General features: G+C 40.0%; 1 pseudogene; it reads right to left on the reverse strand.

Moving 5' to 3' along the window:
- Positions 1-14,852: 14,852 nt before the first annotated feature.
- On the reverse strand, positions 14,853-14,974 carry LOC115873874 (annotated as a pseudogene).
- Between the last annotated feature and the right edge of the window lie 3,805 nt (positions 14,975-18,779).

Below are 18,779 nucleotides of genomic sequence, written 5' to 3' on the forward strand. Positions count from 1 at the left end.
CTGAAATAATAAGCTCAAACATAACAATAATTGTGAGGATGGCATAGGTAGCGCATATAAATTGGAGTTAACTTGAGAGCACTTAACAACATATATTACATTAATAAAAACATTGAACTTTGTACAAAGTGGGATATGGTAAGAGAAAGCTTACCATTTCATAGAATGATGTACTTCATTCTTTCTATTGAGTTTCCTATGAAGCATACTGATATCTATTAAATTTATGATTTTTTTCTTGTCTTTTTTTTTAATTCAAAAATCATTTTATTGGGGACTCTCACAACTCTTGTTACATTCCATACATTGATTGCATCAGGCATGTTTGTACCTATGTTGCTTCATTTCTAGACATTTACTTTCTATTGAGTCCTTGGTATCAGCTCCTCATTTTCCCCCTCCCCTCCCCCACCCTCATACCTCCTTGGTAGATAATAAATTATCATTATCTTCATATCTCACACCAATCACTGTCTTCCCCCATGTTTTCTGCCATTCCTCCCCCTGAAGAGGGGTGTATGTGTCAATCATTATCGGTTCCACCTTTCTCCCTTCCTCTACCCCCGTTTATACCTACCTTCTGGTATCACTATTCCCACTCCTGTTCTTGGATTCAATGTGTCATGAACCCCCATCTCTTTTCTATACCTGTGTACATGTTCTGGACTAGTCTGAATTGAGAAGCAGTATTGGGGTCATGATAGTGGGAGGTGGGGAAGCCTCAAGGAACCAGAGGAATAGTGTGTGTTTCATTGATGTTTTAGCCACATGTTTAACTTCAAACCATTAAGACCTCAGACTCTATATCTTTTAATAGCTGGGCACCATCCGCATTCTTCACCACATTTGCTTATGCACCTGTTTTGTCTTCAGCGATTGTGCCAGGAAGGTAAACATCTCAGAATGCCAACTTGTTAGAACAAAGTGTTCTTGTATTGAGGTAGGGTATGAGCAGAGGCCTGGAGTCCATCCACTACCACAGTGTATTGCCATATAAATATATCTGCATAGACCAATACCTCTATTTTTGTGGATAAATACATTTACATATGTACACACCTATGCTTAGACTTCTATCCATTGTTTTGCTTCCTAGTTCTTTCCTCTGTTTCCTTTAACCTTCCTACTGCTCCACCCTCATTTCCCCCTATTTCTCCCTCTTAGAACTTTCTCTTAGCTAGTTTGCTGTTGCTCTGACACTCTCAGGATCTCTATCTCCTCCTTATTATTGATGTAATTCCCTAGTTTTACCCCTGTCTATGGCGCTGCCTGCTCCCTACACCCTTTCCCCGCCTCCCTTAGACCTTAACTCCCCTTGGGATCATTGGTCCTGCTGCGTTCTCCTTGGACTTGCTTCCCATGCCTATCTTACATAAGTAGGCAAACCAACTATGACATAGACCAAACAAAAAGAAAACAAAAGATTTAGAGAAGAAAAGGAGAGAAAAGAGAAAAAAGAAAGAAAGAGAAGATATTTTTTTAAAAGGAGAAAAAATATACATAATTCCAGGTCTGCTCACTGACCTGCAAGTCTATCTCCCCACTGGTTATGGGGAGGAGCCCTGGTGGTATAGTGGTTTAATGGGTTATGTGTTGAACTGCTAACCAGATCAGCAGTTCAAAACCACCAGATGTTCTTCAGGAGAAAAATGAGGTTTTCTGCTTCCATCAAGATTTATAGTCTTGGAAAATGACAGGGACATTTCTACTTTGTCCTATAGGATCACTGTGAGTTGGAATAGGCTCAATAGCAGTGGGTTTTGCTTTTTTGCATTTTAGATGCATACAATGACATTAACAATGCTGTCTGTAGTGGAACTAAATAACAGCAATAGATGTCACTAACCCAAGGGAGAAAAGAAATATGAAAAATAGGAAAGGAAACCTGAATGAGCCAACTGTGAAGATCAAAAAGGAAAAGGACAAACAATACTTGGGGAGAAGAGAGTTAACGTGCAAATAGCATCATTGTAGACACCTGTACCATTCTACAGAACCAATGGCCAAAGACACAAATAACTACCTCTTTGAGAGTTTAAAATTAAACTCTTACAAGTCATGAATGCAAATAGCATCATTGTAGACACCTGTACCATTCTACAGAACCAATGGCCAAAGACACAAATAACTACCTCTTTGAGAGTTTAAAATTAAACTCTTACAAGTCATGAATGCACATTAACACTTCATAGACTTAGCTAAAGGAAATATCTGCAACAAACCCTTCCTCTTAAAACTAGCACACCCTAGAATGATCTAATAGAAATAGAACATCAATAATCCAGAAGGCAAAATGAGAAAATGATGTGAATAAGCACTTACAATATTTACCATTTCTTACTTAATTTTTTACTCTGTTCACAAAAGTGCATTTGGAAAGCAAAAACTTGCTAGGAACATTGTTTGACACCGTGGCTCTGGCGGTGACTATGGGATGTTTCTTTTTCTCAAGGAACACCTAGTCATTTTCTGAGAGACAGAAGTGGAAGCATCCAATTTATTTTTTGAAGATATTATCCAAAATAATAATAATTTATAAATTATCAAGGGTTCATGAGGGAGAGGGGGCAGGAGGGAGGGGGAAAATGAGGAGCTGATACCAAGGGCTCAAGTAGAAAGAAAATGTATTGTGAATGATGATGGCAACAAATGTACAAATGTGCTTGACACAACGGATAGATTATGGATTGTGATAAGAGTTGTACAAGCCCCCAATAAAATTATTTAAAAAAAAGATATTATCAAACCATTTAGAAAATGCAGGATAAGGTCTCAGGAGGAAGGATATTTTTTAAAGTTATTAAGAAGTCAATAATAGGAAAGTATATTTCAGGCAAAGAGAGCAACATAATCAAACAGGTTTGTCTTAATGAATGTGCAAGTCTACTGACTCAACTCAAAGAAAGAGTTGTATTAGACTTTTGCTACTCTCCTTGCCTTTCTGCCTCTGTGGATATATTTATAGATAAAACTGGAATCCTGGCCATAATGACACAATATAACCAAAATCTTCATTTCCATGTATAACTAAATGATATAATGTAAATATAAGAAGGGTAGACATTTGAGACAGTTCAGAAATGATAATGGAAGACATTTTTATCAAAATCAAACCAGAAACTCAAAAACAGTAAAACTACTTTATTATAAAATACATAATAAAACTGTACCAGTGATGGCCACACCCTCACCTCCACCCACTGCCAAATTGTTGAATCCTGCATAGTTTTAGAAAAGAATATAATTTCAGATGATTAAATTAAGAATTTTTTTTACCATAATTTATGATTTTCAATAGTTTCTAATGTGCCAAATAATATAGTATTTACTGGAAACATGGGTATCCTTTCCTACAAAGTAGTTTGATGAGTTCTAACAGAGCTATGTGGTAATTTCATAAATAATAATTCGATATATATGCAAAATCTATATCTTAAAAATGAAACATAATTCCTCTCTGGATATCTTCCCTGCTCATATAGCTTCATGGTTTTGAAGCTATGATTAATTATTTCTGCCCCCTCCTTACCTTTCAAATATAATTGTCTTAAGCAGCACTTATTCTGGTTGTTGTATACTGTGTTGGAGGATAATGGAAATTGCAGTAGGCTGAAATTGCTGTATGAGGCTTTAGGAAACAAAAGAAACTTCTGAGATGTGATTCTTTTATAGTTGAGGTCAAAACTTTTGTTTCCTTAACCCAGAGGTGTACCTCTTCAATTGAGTAATGAAAGCAATTAAAATTAAAACTAAAACTTTCCAGGTGCTATTTTACTTGCACATCTTTACTTTTTCTCGATAATGTGACAAGACACTCTCTTTTCCATGGCAATTTAAGATTATATACTGCATTCCTGTGGCCATTATCTTCGCCTCCATTATGGGAATTTTTTCACTATCATTTTATTAAGAAGTGATGTGAAAGAACACCCTTATTCCTTTAATAATTATCCACTACCTATCCAATTAAAAATCTTGCCCCTTATTATTAATAATATTAAATGATGGACATATATTATTATTTTCATTGTCTGCATATCCTGATGATAGATGCAAGGAGCTAACTTCCCAATGACCTTACAGTTCTTCTTTCTAAGATGAATCTGTTCTCTGAAGATTCACACAGTCCTGGGTTATTGAACCCAAACATATTCCAGACTGTAAGAGACGTGAAAGAAATCAGAGCTCATGAAATAATAACAAACCTTCTGTGTGACTCTGGAAAACCCCTTTGACTACTGAATTTTAGACTATCCTTTGAGCCATTACATGTATTGCTTCAAACCAAAGGTCCTTATTGGATACTCTTAATTTAATTTGATATTGTTTAAAATCTAAAAATTTTCAGGTTTATCTATTTGAGTTAGTCTGGGTAGACTATAGAAACAAATCCATAGAAACCCATATGTGTATAATAGAGAGTTTTATATAAAGGGGAATTGCACATTAAGAAAGCATCCCAACCCAATTCAGTCCAAGCAAGTCCATAAGTCTGATATTAGCCCATATGTCTAATACCAATCTATAAAGTCCTCTTCAAACTCACAAAACACATGCAATGACACAGAATGCAGGAAGATCACAAACCAGTGGGTAGAAAGTCTTTGGATCCAGTGGCGGTGTAAGCATCTCAGCACTGACAGGGGTCTCCACGTGGTTTCTCCAGCACCCAGGGCTGCATCAGGCTAGGTCCATGTGGCTTCCCCTCATGGATGTCTCTCAGGGTGTCAGCTTTGTCAGTAGAGCATCTCCAAGGAACTGCACTGAGAGAGAGAGAGAGAGAGAGAGAGAGAGAGAGAGAGAGAGAGAGAGAAGAGGAAAATATAGGAGTTCCCAGAATTCTCAGGAGAAGGCCATGCCCACACAAAGGCCTCATTGGCTATGACCCGATTGACAGACTAGACTGCACCCCTTCACTCTTAATCCTCAAATTGACACCAGATTATGTAACTACCACACCATTTTTAGAGACTGTGTCTTAGATCATTCATTAATAATCACACTTAACTACGTGCTTTAAATTTGGAGACAATAATATAAGAATGATAGTGCTATGAATTCTTAGCTGTTACTTGCACATGTAAGAGCCACTTCACACCCGCTGGCATGGAGTTGCTTCTGACTCAGAGTTAACCTATTGGGCAGAGTAGAACTGTCTTTAGAATTTGCAAGAGCTTAGAGGGTCAGTTAACTGCTGACATTGCAGTTAAAGTCTCAAAGCTTACCTTACTTACTGTGCCTCCAGGGTTCCTGTGCATACTTAAAGGTTATGAGTTTGAAATTTGCCACAGGATTTGTGCCCATGAACATTGCACTAGAACCTCCCTGAGGTTGTATTCGATAGAGTCATTGTATTAGAGAAATTGGCCTGTTTTGAAAAAGAAAAACAAAAAAACCTATAATTTCACCCAATCTGTACAATTCAGAAGTCCACTAATTTAGTATGCATGTTTTGCCATATATAGACTGCTAGATATATGTGATGATACCCGCCTTCTAATAAGGAAATAAGGTAAGATATTTGTTAAACTAATGCAGAACGGGTTTCTTTCCTCTCAAACTACACTGGAGGAGCTGTCTCTAGCATATTTGACAGTGGAGTTAGTTGCTTTACCTTCAAAAACCAATTTATTGCCGACTCATAGCAACCCTATAGGACAAGGTAGAGCCGCCCCTGTGGGTTTCCAAGATTGTAACTCCTTATGGGAGCAGAAATCCTCATCTTTCTCTTGCAGAGTGGCTGGTGGTTTCGAACTGCTGACTTGGAGGTTACCAGTCCAACTTGTGACCATTATGCCATCAGGGATTCTGGGATTAAACATGCTTTAGCTCCCTTAACACTCCTGAGCCACACCGACTTTCCTCCCAAGTCTCTTTTATGCATAACCCTGACTTCCTTTCATGTATTGTTGCCTTATTCCACCTCTTTTAAATCCAGCATTGTTAAACAACTATGTATGAGCAAGCATAGAATTTCCTACTTCTATATTTCAGAGCTGCCCCAAGTTGTCAAGTTTCCTATGAATATCAACATACAAGTCACACAAGATAGACAGGAAACTCTAGTTGATATAATGAGTTGGCTACAATGTATCAAATGCTCATGATCCAAAATTTATCAAATGTAATTTAGGTCTTAGTAAATAGGTATTTTGTGTGAAGCATGTTCAGTGCTCTTATATGTAATTGAGCAAGTTTTAGTATCAAAGGGGAAACTTTCAAAAATGAAGACAGTTCCAAGGAGGAGAACCTAAAGTTTTAATTTAGGATGTTGATCCTGAATACTTGCTTCTGTTATTAGCAAGTTACCTTCCAGGTGGCCAGTTGAATACGTATTTGCTCAGTCTTCTAACTTTCAAACCTTCCTAGTGGGATAGAAGCATTAATTTTCTTTGTGGATATTAAAATTTTCTAAAATAACTTTCCTGAACCAGCAGTTCTGAGGGAGTTTAATGTAATGGACAAGCAAAGAAAGAGCCTGGCACAATGGAAATTAAGTTAGAATTAGGACACCTACGTTTATTATTCAACTTCACTATCATCTTGCCAGATGAAATAGGGCGAAACATTTTATTTCCTCACAATTTCCATTTCTTTTCTGTAAAAATGGGAAGGGTATTAGTGTTTTCTAATAATGCTTCTTCTACATTAGTTTTATGATCACGTAGTGAAACAAGAATAGGGTAAATCCACTGTATTGAGATATATTATTTTAATGCTATCCTATGCCCATATTATAATAGGCTTTTTTGAAAACTGATTTCAGGATAACATAAACATGTATTTTTATTGACTAAGGGTCACATATATTAAAAATGTATGGGATAATATTAAAATTTTGGTCAGGGTCTACCAGATGCCTCATATGTACTGTCCTTTGGTAAAACATTTCATGTGATTCCCACATGACATGGTTTGATATGTTCTGAACTCTCATCAAAATCAATATAAAAAGTAAAATAAAACAGTGGACTCTGGGTTTCTCCTCAAGGATCAAAGCTCTGTAACCCAAACCCCAAATGTCAGCATTGGTGTTGGATGGAAGCTTCTTCCACAGTACAAATAGATGTCCTCGGGTTATTTTCTTATGCTTCATCAGAAGCTTATACAGGAAAAGAAGATCAAGTGTATGTCCCAAGGCCATTCCCTTTCTATTGATCTCACTTTCTATATTAAATTTTAGAGTGCAAATAGACTAATACTTATTTTTGACCAATGTAGATAAAGTTTATCTATACAGCCATTTAATGGATCCTTGGCAATGCAATGGTTTTGTGTGGGACCGCTAACAGCAAGGTCAGCAGTTCCAAAGCCCCAGCTTGTTCTTCCAGAGGAAGACAAGCCTTTCCACGCCCATCAAGAGTTATGGGGCAGGGAGGAAAAAAACGAGGAGCTGATACCAAGAGCCCAAGTAGAAAGAAAATGTTTTGAGAAAGATGACAGTGACACATGTACAAATGTGCTTGAGACAATGGATGGAGGAATTGTTACAAAAGCCGTAAGAGCCAGCAATAAAATAAGTAAATTTTTAAAAATCTATTAAAAAAAGAAAAGAGTTACAGTCTCAGAAACCCAAAGGGGCAGGTCTATCCTTTCCTATAGAGTCCTGATGAGTCAAAATCAACTCAATGGCAGTAAGAAAAAGTACCGTTTTAGAATCTGTTTCATTTTTCTACAGAGATATGGCTACCATTTATCAATATTTTGTGAAGTGCTATTTCAAAATAGAGACACACAGGGTTTTCTGCACTTTGTTCCACTTATCCATCACAATCATACTCTTTGGAGCTTAAGAGTAATAAAGTTAAGTCACCTAAAGCAATTTGTTGAACATTTTGACAGTTAGTATATGGTGGGCACCTAATTTAACCTGATATTTTTGTTGTTGTTGTTTAAACACAACCTATACGAGTGCTTCTTGGGGATAAGATGTAGCAATCTGCTACCATTTCCTAGGGTTGCCTTAGAAACCATAGTTTTACAGATTGCTCTGAGTTGGAATAATCTTGATAATAGTGTGTTGAATTTTTAAAATTATATAAGTTGCTTAGTTCTCTATAACCCTTTCCAATGACACCTGTCTATAACTTTAGAGACAGAAAATATGGTGATTTCAGTGGTGTGATAGTTAGGCTTTATGTAACATTGGTTAACATTGGTGGGCCTGAATTCTCCCATAGTATGGTCAGCTCCATAATGGAATGTTCTGTGAAGCATTGAGTCAGTTAATCTAGTCACAGTTTTAACACAGTTGACAGAGGTTGAATTCAGAATATAGCTTACACTTAGTATAGATTAAGACCATACAGAAGCTAGCTCTACTTCTATGTTTTTTTTATAATTCCTGCAATGGCTATAGAGAATTAACAAACAATAGTCATATTTATGGGGGTTTAATCGGGAAATTTACTGACTATGAAAAGGTATTTGACACTGTGAATCTGAACAAACTATGAATAGCCTAGAAAACGAAGAGAATTTCAGAACAATTCATTGTACTCGGGCACAATTTATACCTGGATCAAGAGGCAGTTGTGTGAACAGAACAAAGGAATACTGCATGATTTAAAATCAAGACAGGTGTGTGTCGGGGTTTTATGTTCTCACCATGTGTTGTGTGCTGACCAAGTCCTCAGAGAAGCTGGGTTATATGAAGAAGAATGTGGCATCAGGATTGGAGGAAGACTTCTGAACTACCTGAGATATGCATATGGCACACATTTGCTTGCTGAAAGTGAGAAGGACGTGAAGCAATTCCTGATAAAGATCAAGGATTGAAGTCTTCACTGTGGATAATGACTCAATGCAAAGAAAGCCAACGTCCGCATAAATGGACAAATAGGACACATCACGCTAAGTGGAGAAAAGAGTGAAGTTGTTAAGGCTTTTTTGTTGTTGTTCTCATCCACAGCCAATTCTCATGGAAGCAGCAGCCAAGATTTCAAACAACGTGCTGCATTGGGTAAATCTGCTGAACGACCTCTTTAGAGTGTTGAAGAGCAGGAAGGTTACATTGAGGACTAAAATGCAACTGACCCAAACCCTGGTATTTCAATAGCCTCCTATCATGTCAATGTTTGAAATTGAAAAGGAAGAGCAAAGAAGAATTGATACATTTGAATTATGGTGCTGGCTTCAATATATCCTTGATATCTTCTCAAAATTCAGGTGGAATAGACTCAGGGTCAACTTTTAGCTCTTGTGGACTTGCTTTAATTTTCTTAGCTTCAACTTGAATTTAGAGCAGAGAATTTGATGGTCTGTTCCATAGCCAACTCTTGGGCTAGTTTTAAATCCTGGCATCAAGCTTCTCCATTGTCTCTTCCCACAGATGGAGTCAGTTTGATTTCTGTGCATTACATCTGGAGAAGTCATAGATTTTGTTGTTGAAAAAAAGAATTTGTTACAAAGAAGTTGTTGACCTTGCAAAACTCTTTCCTGTGACCTCCAGCTTCATTTCTATCACCATGACCACAGTTTCTAACTACCGTTCCTTCCTCTTTGTTTCCAACTTTTGCATTCTAATTGACAATTCTTATTAGTGCATCATCTTGATTGCATATTTGATCAATTTCTGACTGAATACATTGATAGAATTCTATATCTTCATCACTAGCTTTACAGTTTGGTGCATAAATTTTTATATAATTTTATAAAACTTATGTAATTTGATAAATAATAATAGTTTTTTGTTTGGATTTCCGTGAATGTAGATAGTTGTAATCCTATCGTAGACAGCATTGTACTTTAAGAGAGACCTTGAAATGTCCTTTTTAATGATGAATGCAACCCTATATACTTCTTGACTATCGTTCCTGGCATAGTAAACCATATGATTTCCCATTCAACATGGCCAATTCCTGTCCCTCTCCGCTCACCAACGCCTAGGATTATGCCACCACTTTTCTTTTAGTTTGCCCTACTGTGGTGGCTTGTGTGTCATTGTGATGCTGGAAATTATGTCATTGGTACTTCAAATACCAACAGGGTCACTCAAGGTCAACATGTTTCAGTGGAGGTTCCAGACTAAGAACAAAATGGTTGTTGTTTTTAGATGGCATCGAGTCCATTCTGAACCATAAAGATCAGGATCTGCACAACAGAAGGAAACAGTGTACTGTCCTGTGCTGTCCATGCAATGATTGCTATAGCTGGCCCTATTGTTGCAGCCAAAGTGTCCATTCATTTCCCTGAGGGTTGTTCTGCCCCTCCCCTTCACCGAGCATGGTGTCCTTCTCCAAGGACTGGTCTCTCATGACAATATGCCCTTAGTATGTAAAACAAAGTCTTGCCAACCTTGCCCCTAAGGAGTACTCTGGCTGTACTTCTTCTAAGACAGATGTTTGTCCTTTAAGCAGTCCACAGTATTTTCAATATTCTTCTTCAGCACCATAATTCAAATGCACCAATTCTTATTCAATCATCCTTATTCAGTGTCCAATTCCTGAATGCATATGAGGCAATGGAAAATACTAAGGATTTGGTCAGGCAACTGAGCACATGATCTTCTGACCCCTCCTGGATGGCATCTCCCAGTGTCCCCCAGATGTCTGAGCAGTGGTCTTCTACCAACCTCAGCAAGATGGCATCCAGTGCTCCAACCAGTGGGGTGGGGGAGCAGTACTTAGTGGCTAGCCCAGCCCAGTTCCCATGGGTGTTGGCCTAGGTTTTCCCAGGGATGCCCCCCAACTGTTTATTCCTGTTTACAAACAAGTGACTTGGTCTTGTTTGGTGTTTGCTTTGACTTTATGCTTATGTGTTGTTTTCGTTTCCTCCGGGTTGGTTTTCCTTTTGCCAAGATTTGGCAAAAGGCATTTGGATGCCAGGTCACTGAGTAACTGCTAGCCCAACTGTTCTGAAGGCTTCTCGCACAACTGACTCTGGTCTCTGGGCCATTTACGTTCCTGGTACAGTTCTGTTGTGACAATATGTGCCCAGCCACTGGTCCCCATTTCCCTAGACTGGCTGACAGGCCCCTGAGTCAACTGACAGGTGCCTTGTCCTCTTCAAAATTTGTGTAAAAGGCCACTCATAAGCCAATGGTCACCTTCAAAGGCAATTGTAAGGCTGCTCCAAGCCATGGTCATGCCTCAGAGGTCAGGTGAATTACTAATGCCAGTAATTCCCTCCGTTGGCCCTGTGAGGTCACCTGAGCGGTGACCTACATCTTGCTTGCTGTCTAGAAAACAGTTGGGGCCCAGTCCACTGGAAGAGATGGGTCCCCGGTCCCCTCCCTTGAACAAGGGCACCTGCTCGGAGCTCAAGTTTCACGGTGCTTAGGGGTGCATGCTGGGATTGCAGTTATGACCCTGGGGCACCAGGCTCTCCTAAATTCTCTGCTGTTTGTTTTCTAGATGGGCATTCAGTAGTTCACTCCCAGAGGAAATGCTTTGTGTACTGTAATTCATCCTTTGGTCCAGATCTGACCCATAAACACTTGGTCAGCCCTGTAAAGGCACCCGAGACAGTGGCCCACCAATCCTTCAATCCTTCACATGCTGTCTGGAAAAGGGTCAGGGCCCAGTTTGCTGGCAGAGGTTGTCCAACAATCCCCCTCAAACAGAGGTGTCTGCTTGGGCTCAAGTTTCACAGCACCTAGTGGTACGTGCTGGGACTCTAGTTATGACCCCGGGGCACCAGGCTCTGTAACTTCTCTGTTGTTGTGTTTTCTAGAGGGGTAATGGGAACATTTTTCTGGTGTGTATAAAGAATGGACTCAAGTCAGGGTGGCAAAAGGCCATCAACTACACTAACATGACAGCTATTAACCAAGGGCCTTGTGAAAGTCCCTTAAGTTTCTTAGAGAGGCTGGGAGAAGCCTTGAGGAATCACACTATAACAAAGCAGGAAAATTCACCAGGAGCTTAAAGTCTGAAGCTTTGGCCAAAAAAACAGGTTTTACCAAATTGGGCTTGACAAAGAGCCTTTGAGTTAGTGTTCAAAGACCACGCAAAAGTAAGTAAGCCAAGCAAGCCCTTCCATAAGATGTCTGGCCTGCAGAGTAAGGCATTGCTATACTCCACCCCTCTAGGCTACTTAGGTAGGTGACAGGAACAGACCCCACCCTCCACCCCCCACCTGGCCACCTCCCTCATCCCCCTTCCCTCTGACCTGATTCACCAGAGGAACATTCTCTCAAGATAATTATCTCAATCGCAAGCATATAGCTCTCACAGCCATACCAGACCCAAAAGCATCCCCCTAGTCTGAATCTCACCCCCTCTCTGACACCCTACAAGAACACAAGGCCACTAGTGGGACTTTCCAAGATGGCGCTGCAGAAGCTAGTGCTAGTCCTACTCCCACCCATTATATTGTCTTGGAAGTCTGATGACCTGATATGGGTGGAACAGTGGTCCCACCCACTCTATTAAAGAGAATTTGATATCTTTGCATGAGTTAGTTCAAGAGCTGTTAAGAGAAGGTCATATTGAAGAAACTCTTAGAGATTGGAATTTCCCTATATCTGTAATTAAGAAATCTGATAACTGGTATATGCTCATAGATTTAAAAGCCATTAATTTGATTATACAGCCCATGAAGCCCTCCAACCAGGCTCCTCTCACTTAGTATGATCAAAAAATGGTGGTCTTTAGTAGCCAGGACTTGAACACTTGTTTTTACACTATCCACTTAGATTCATATACTCCAGTTCAGAAAAAAAAAAAAAAGACTCTTGGAATTTTTTAAAGATTTTCAGATAGCATTAGCTGAACTCTGTGGAAAGTTAGATTGTCATTACCCTTTGGAAAGCTCTGGGAGCTCCAAAAATGAAACCCATGGATCATTAACAAAATTTCCTCCCACAAGTTGATTAAGGGAGCCCCCACTTACTTTACAGACTGATTCAGTAATGGCATAGCAGCCTATTGGGGCCCCTCTTCTTATTCCTTTCAAATTTGTTACCCTTTCATTCAAAAAACACAAATACTTGCTCTTATTCTACTATTCAAAGATGTAAATCTATCAATATAATCAGTGATTCAGCATGTACAGTACAAGTGTGTGCTTTCATTGAAACAGTGAAACTGAAGTCAGATCTGCACTCTGACATTAATAAGTTATTTAGCACCCTACAAACTCACACAAGGTCACACACCCAGTGGCTAGGGTCAAATTTCTACGGGTAATGCTAAAGCAGACAAGTTAACTCAAGAGGCATTCCCTATTCTTACACTCCCCAAAGCTGAGCATCAATGTCTGCACAACCACGCTGCTAGCTTCAGACAAAGGTAGCTTATAATTCGGGCCCACGCCAGAGAGATCATCAGAGAATGCACTCGCTGCCAGCAAACCTCCCTTAGGGAAGGACCTGATGGAGATAATCCACATGGAGATCAGTCAAATGCACGCTGGCAAGTGGATGTCCTCACATGCCCTCATTTTGATGCCTAGGAGTTCACACGTTACTATAGATACTTTCTCAGTATCTTTATGGCGAATCCACAAAGCATGCCATCAGTCATTTACTGTCCTGTTTCACTGTGATGGGCACTCCAACACATCTGAAAACGGACAATGGCCCCACTTACACCAGCAAAGGATTTCCCAGTTTTATTAAGATTGGAATATTCATCATGTAATTGGATATCCTTACAACCCTCAGGGCCAGGCACTTGTTGAATGGGCACCTAGCACTCTAAAATCTCAATTATTAAAACACAATGGGGAGACAAAGGGGGGTTCTGTAAGAGACAAACTTTGTTTAGTTTTATTAGCTCTAAATTTTTTTGTCCCTACCAAAAGCTTCTAACATTAAGGTGGATCCACACATTTCCACCCCTACAGAGAAAGCTGATCTGGAGAAGACCCGGTGGAAAGACAAATGGTATCTGGGATGCGGGTTTGCTAACCACCCTTGGGCGGGTGTGTTAATCCACGTTGAGTATTGAAACAAATCCAGGGAGACTCATATATGTATAGGAAAGAGCTTTATATCAAAGAGTAATTAAATATTAAGAAAACGTCCCCACCCAGTCCATAATTTTGGTATTAGCCCATGAGTCAGATATTAGTACATGAATTCCTCTTCAGATTCACTAAGCACATGCAATGATGCCAAATGCAGGAAGACCATAGGCTGGTGGATGCAAAATTCTGTGGGTCCAATGGCAGTAGATGCATCTCCAGGGCTCTGGCTGGCAGCAGTTTGGCCCCATGTAACCAGGGTCATCAGGATGTTAGGCAGAGAGAATGTGTGTCCCACTTCCAGGGAGGAAGATAGGAGTTCCCAGAATCCTCAGGAAAAGGCCATGCCCACACAGAGGCATCACTGACTATGACCTGATTGACAAGCTAGACTTCACCCCTCCGCTCAAGGTGACAGGAGGTTATGTAACTGCCACAGAGAGGCTATTTGCTTTGTGTCTATTCAGGTGCAGGAGTGAGCAAATGGACTCCCCCTTGGCAGCAAATTCAGCTCGAGTCCAGGAAGAAGAGCACAACTGGCCACATGACATGGAGGATGAGAAGACAACCCAAGTCCTCACTTCCTGTGGCCGAAGTTACCCAAAACATCTAGAAGACCTCACAGGTTTGTGAGAACGGTAATTGATGCTTTCCTGATTCATTTCTACCATTGCATATTGCCTGAGAGGCATTCTCGGACTCCATCATAACTGAACATTTTCACGCAAAACTGACTGGACTGCTACCACAAGACTGTGGTACTAGATCAGATTATGGATTTTCAATATCATTTGATGCTAAAATGTATTAGATTTTATGTACCCTCTTATGCATATAACTTAACAGGATTGGGCTTTAATTAGAAATCATTGGCAGAGATTTAAGAGATACACCTCATTAGGTGTCAATCAGCTAACCAGGACATTTTCTTTTTTTCTTTTTTGCTATGTAATCCCCCATTCAATCTGGACGTGCCACAAAGACAGACAGAAAGCACAGGGACTTTTTATTCCTTCGCACATAGTGCGAACCAGAACAACGGTCAATTGTCCCAGGTCTATCAGAGGATTCTCTAACCAGGAAATTTTCAATCAAAGTCTTTCACATAGATTAGGTAAGGGAAACATTTCTTTAGATATCAAACAGCTAAGGAAAGAGATTTTCAATAATTTAGATTTTCAAACATCCCCTAATGTTGGCACAGTTAAACAATTGGTGGGGGTGGGGGTGGGGGGACCAGTGACGGGGAGGGGGTGGACAGGGCTTTTACTCCTAGCCTGGATTAAAAATATTTCCCATAGCTTAAGTTTTGATCTGTCTGTATTATTTATTGTCATTAATTATGCCTTGGCAGTCAGAAAGCTTTCATTGTATAGAAAGTGACCATGTTGCCTCTGTAGCCCTTTTGGATTTATTACATAAAACAAAAGGGTGAAATGTGGGAAACCAGGAAGAGAGTATATGCAGACAACCTCTCCACATTCATATGCTAAGGAGTCTGGGATGCCAGGGATCCCATGGAAGGAAGCTTCATGTTCCTGGGTTAGAGATGAGTCTGACTCACATTCTCCTTAAAGTTATTCCCTTCAATGCCCCACTCCCCACAATAATGCCAAATTTAAGGTTCTGTCTGCAAATAAATGGTCACTTACTATATTCTTGAATATCAACTGCTTGAAGGCTATCTGTCTAAAGGTTATCTGCTATCAAAAGCAATCAAACCCTATGGTCTGTTCCACCCTAAGTAGGGCCCACTCCCTTCTGATAAGGATTATAGATTGTTCCCCTGGAGAAGACCTCAAAGACACCTAAGGCCAAGCCAGCTCAGAGATGACCAAGGTTAGGCTGTCATCTTGACTCTAGAGCCTGCCCATCTTTCTGTAACATGTATGCCCCTTATAAAACCCCTTCTTTGTGTGTGTATTCCCCAATTTGTGCCCCTCATGTTCCCCCTCCTGTTACATGTATCCTCTAATACAACCCCTTCCTGTTACATATGCGCTTACTGTGGCTTGTTTGCCTGAGATTATATAAGTCTGAGAGTGAATAAAGTACAGTCTCATTCTGGTTCCAGTCATCATGAAACCCAGTGAGCCCTTGCATGCTTATTCTTATCTAATGTCCCTTTAATTTACCTCTCAATTACATAACCACCTTTTGGACCCATTCGACTGTGGGGAGGCTGGTACTCCACAAAGATGAATCAAAGACCTAAATATAAATCACAAAATTATTAAGATAATGAAGGAAAAAATAGGGACGTATTTAAGTACTCAAATAAAGGCATAAATATACTACTCTACACAATGAAAAAATGTTCACACTATAGAGAAAACAAAGAAATAGGACCTACTAAAAATAAGACATTTATGCACAACAAAAGCCTTAATCAAAAAAGTCAACATAGAACCTACATATTAGGAAACAATATTCAGTAATAAAACATCAGACAAGGGGCTAATCTTCAAAATCAGAAAACTACACTATCTTAACAAGAAAAACATAAATAATCCAATAAAAAATGGGCATAAGACACGAATAGACAATTTACCAGAGGACATAGAGGTGGCTAACCATGTGAAGAAATGTTTGTGATCATTAGCAATAAGAAAAATACAAATTAAAACAATAATGAGATATCATCTCACCCCAACATTATGACAAAATTCAATAAAACAGAATATAACAAATGCTGGAAAGGATATGGAGAGATAGGAATGGCTTTACATTGCTGGTGAAATTGTAGAGTTTTGTGCCTCCACTCAAGTACTCCCTCAAAGCAAGAATACTTTCTTCTATTAAATTGGCATTCTATGATGCTCACCTTCCCGATACAACCGCTGAAGACAAAGCGGGTGAATAAGCAAATGTGGTGAAGAAAGCTGATGGTGCCCGGCTATCAAAAGATATAGCGTCTGGGGTCTTAAAAGCTTGAAGGTAAACAAGCGGCCATCTAGCTCAGAAGCAACAAAGCCCACATGGAACAACATATCAACCTGTGTGATCACAAGGTGTCGAACGGATCACTGAAGACAAATGGGTGCATAAGCAAATATGGAGAAGAAAGCTGATGGTGCCCGGCTATCAAAAAGTATAGCATCTGGGGTCTTAAAGGCTTGAAGGTAATCAAGTGGCCATCAAGCTCAGAAGCAACAAAGCCCACATGGAAGAATCAAACCAGCCAATGCAATCACGAGGTGTCGAAGGGATCATCCACCCTGGATTCCCTGTGTTTCCAGTTCCTATCTGTACCAGTGTACATCCTCTGGTCTAGCCAGACTTGCAAGGTAGAATTCCGATCATGATGGGGTGGGGGGTCGGGGAGGAAGCATTTAGGAACTAGAAGAAAGTTGTATTTTTCATCATTGCTACATCGTACCCTGTCTGGCTCGTCTCCTCCCTGAGACCCCTCTGCAAGGGGATCTCCAGTGGCCTACAAATGGGCTTTGGGTCTCCACTCCGCACTACCCCCATCATTCACTATGGTAAGATTTTTGTTCTGATGATGCCTTATAGTGAAAGAGGGAACTGATTACAAGGAACTATATGTGACTTCCTCCCTGGGGGACGGACAACAGAAAAGTGGGTACAGGGAGACGTCGGACAGGGCAACATATGACAAAATAATAATTTATAAATTATCAAGGGCTCAAGAGGGAGTGGGGAGCGGGGAGGGAGGGGAAAATAAGGACCTAATACTGGGGGCTTAAATGGAGAGGAAATGTTTTGAGAATGATGAGGGCAATGAATGTACAAATGCTCTTTACACAATTGATGTATGTATGGATTTTGATAAGAGTTTTGTATGAGCCCCTAATAAAATGATTAGGGGGAAAAAAAAGAAATAAAATTAAAAAAGAAAAAAGTTGTAAAGGTACCTTGGCATTAAATTTTTTTTGGATAAATACCACTGTATTAACTTTCTCTATCCTTCCTTTATGCAGAAATGCAAAGTTCCAGAAAATGTGATCACAAAACTGGATATTGTAGGAAGAAGTACAGAACTAGAGTTTCAGAAAGCTCATTTAAAATGGAAATGTAACAGACCTAAAGTATGCTGTATTATGATTGACTACCTCAATCATGCCCAGCCAAATCCCTGCCAAAATTGATTCACATCAACTTCTAGGAAAGACCAGTCATCAAGCACTCACGTAAGACAGGACACAGCGGCGACCACCGCTTCTCCTTGAACGTGCTGGGCTGGCTTGTCTCCCGACCTAGCTCCTCCCCTTCGGTAAAGGAAAGAGGATTGTTCTGGTGTCCGTCTTCTTCTCCATCCCCGACCCACCCTACCTTTTCCCCAACCCCCAACAGTGTTTCGGAAGGGCATCACCACCCCATAGCACTGACAGTTCAGGTTAGGGCCGCAAATAAGATAAAGACCAAGTACAAACGAAGGTGCGTCTGAAGACCCCATGCTGAACTGCTGGATAGAAGATGCATCCTCTTTGGAGATAATTCCCAGCCCACCGACCCACCATCTGTCAACAACAATCATGGCCCCACTCTCTCCTTTGCAGCAGAAACACCGGGAAGACAAAGATTGCTCACCTCCAAGGATTCTAACTCTGTACGTCTACAGTGGAACCTGCGCACCTGCATTTCTCACAAGTCCCTAAAAGATGCTGACGATGCTGACACAGGGGACACACTTTGAGAATCTCGGACTTATAGAAGATGTAATGATTGAAGTCCTTCTGTTGGCATGGGTTTCAAGAGACGGACTGTTACTTTTTCTATATACTGTTTTCGGGGGGCCAACAAAGTGGACATTTTTAATGAGGTGAAAATATACATAATAAGAAGATTGAAATTGACCAAAGAAGACATTAAAACTTAATACATTGGAAAGTTGAAGACACTGAATA

Source organism: Echinops telfairi, unplaced genomic scaffold (genome assembly GCF_000313985.2).
Source record: "Echinops telfairi isolate 266 unplaced genomic scaffold, ASM31398v2 ScPeMD7_7469;HRSCAF=8507_1, whole genome shotgun sequence".
Lineage (NCBI taxonomy): Eukaryota > Metazoa > Chordata > Mammalia > Afrosoricida > Tenrecidae > Echinops > Echinops telfairi.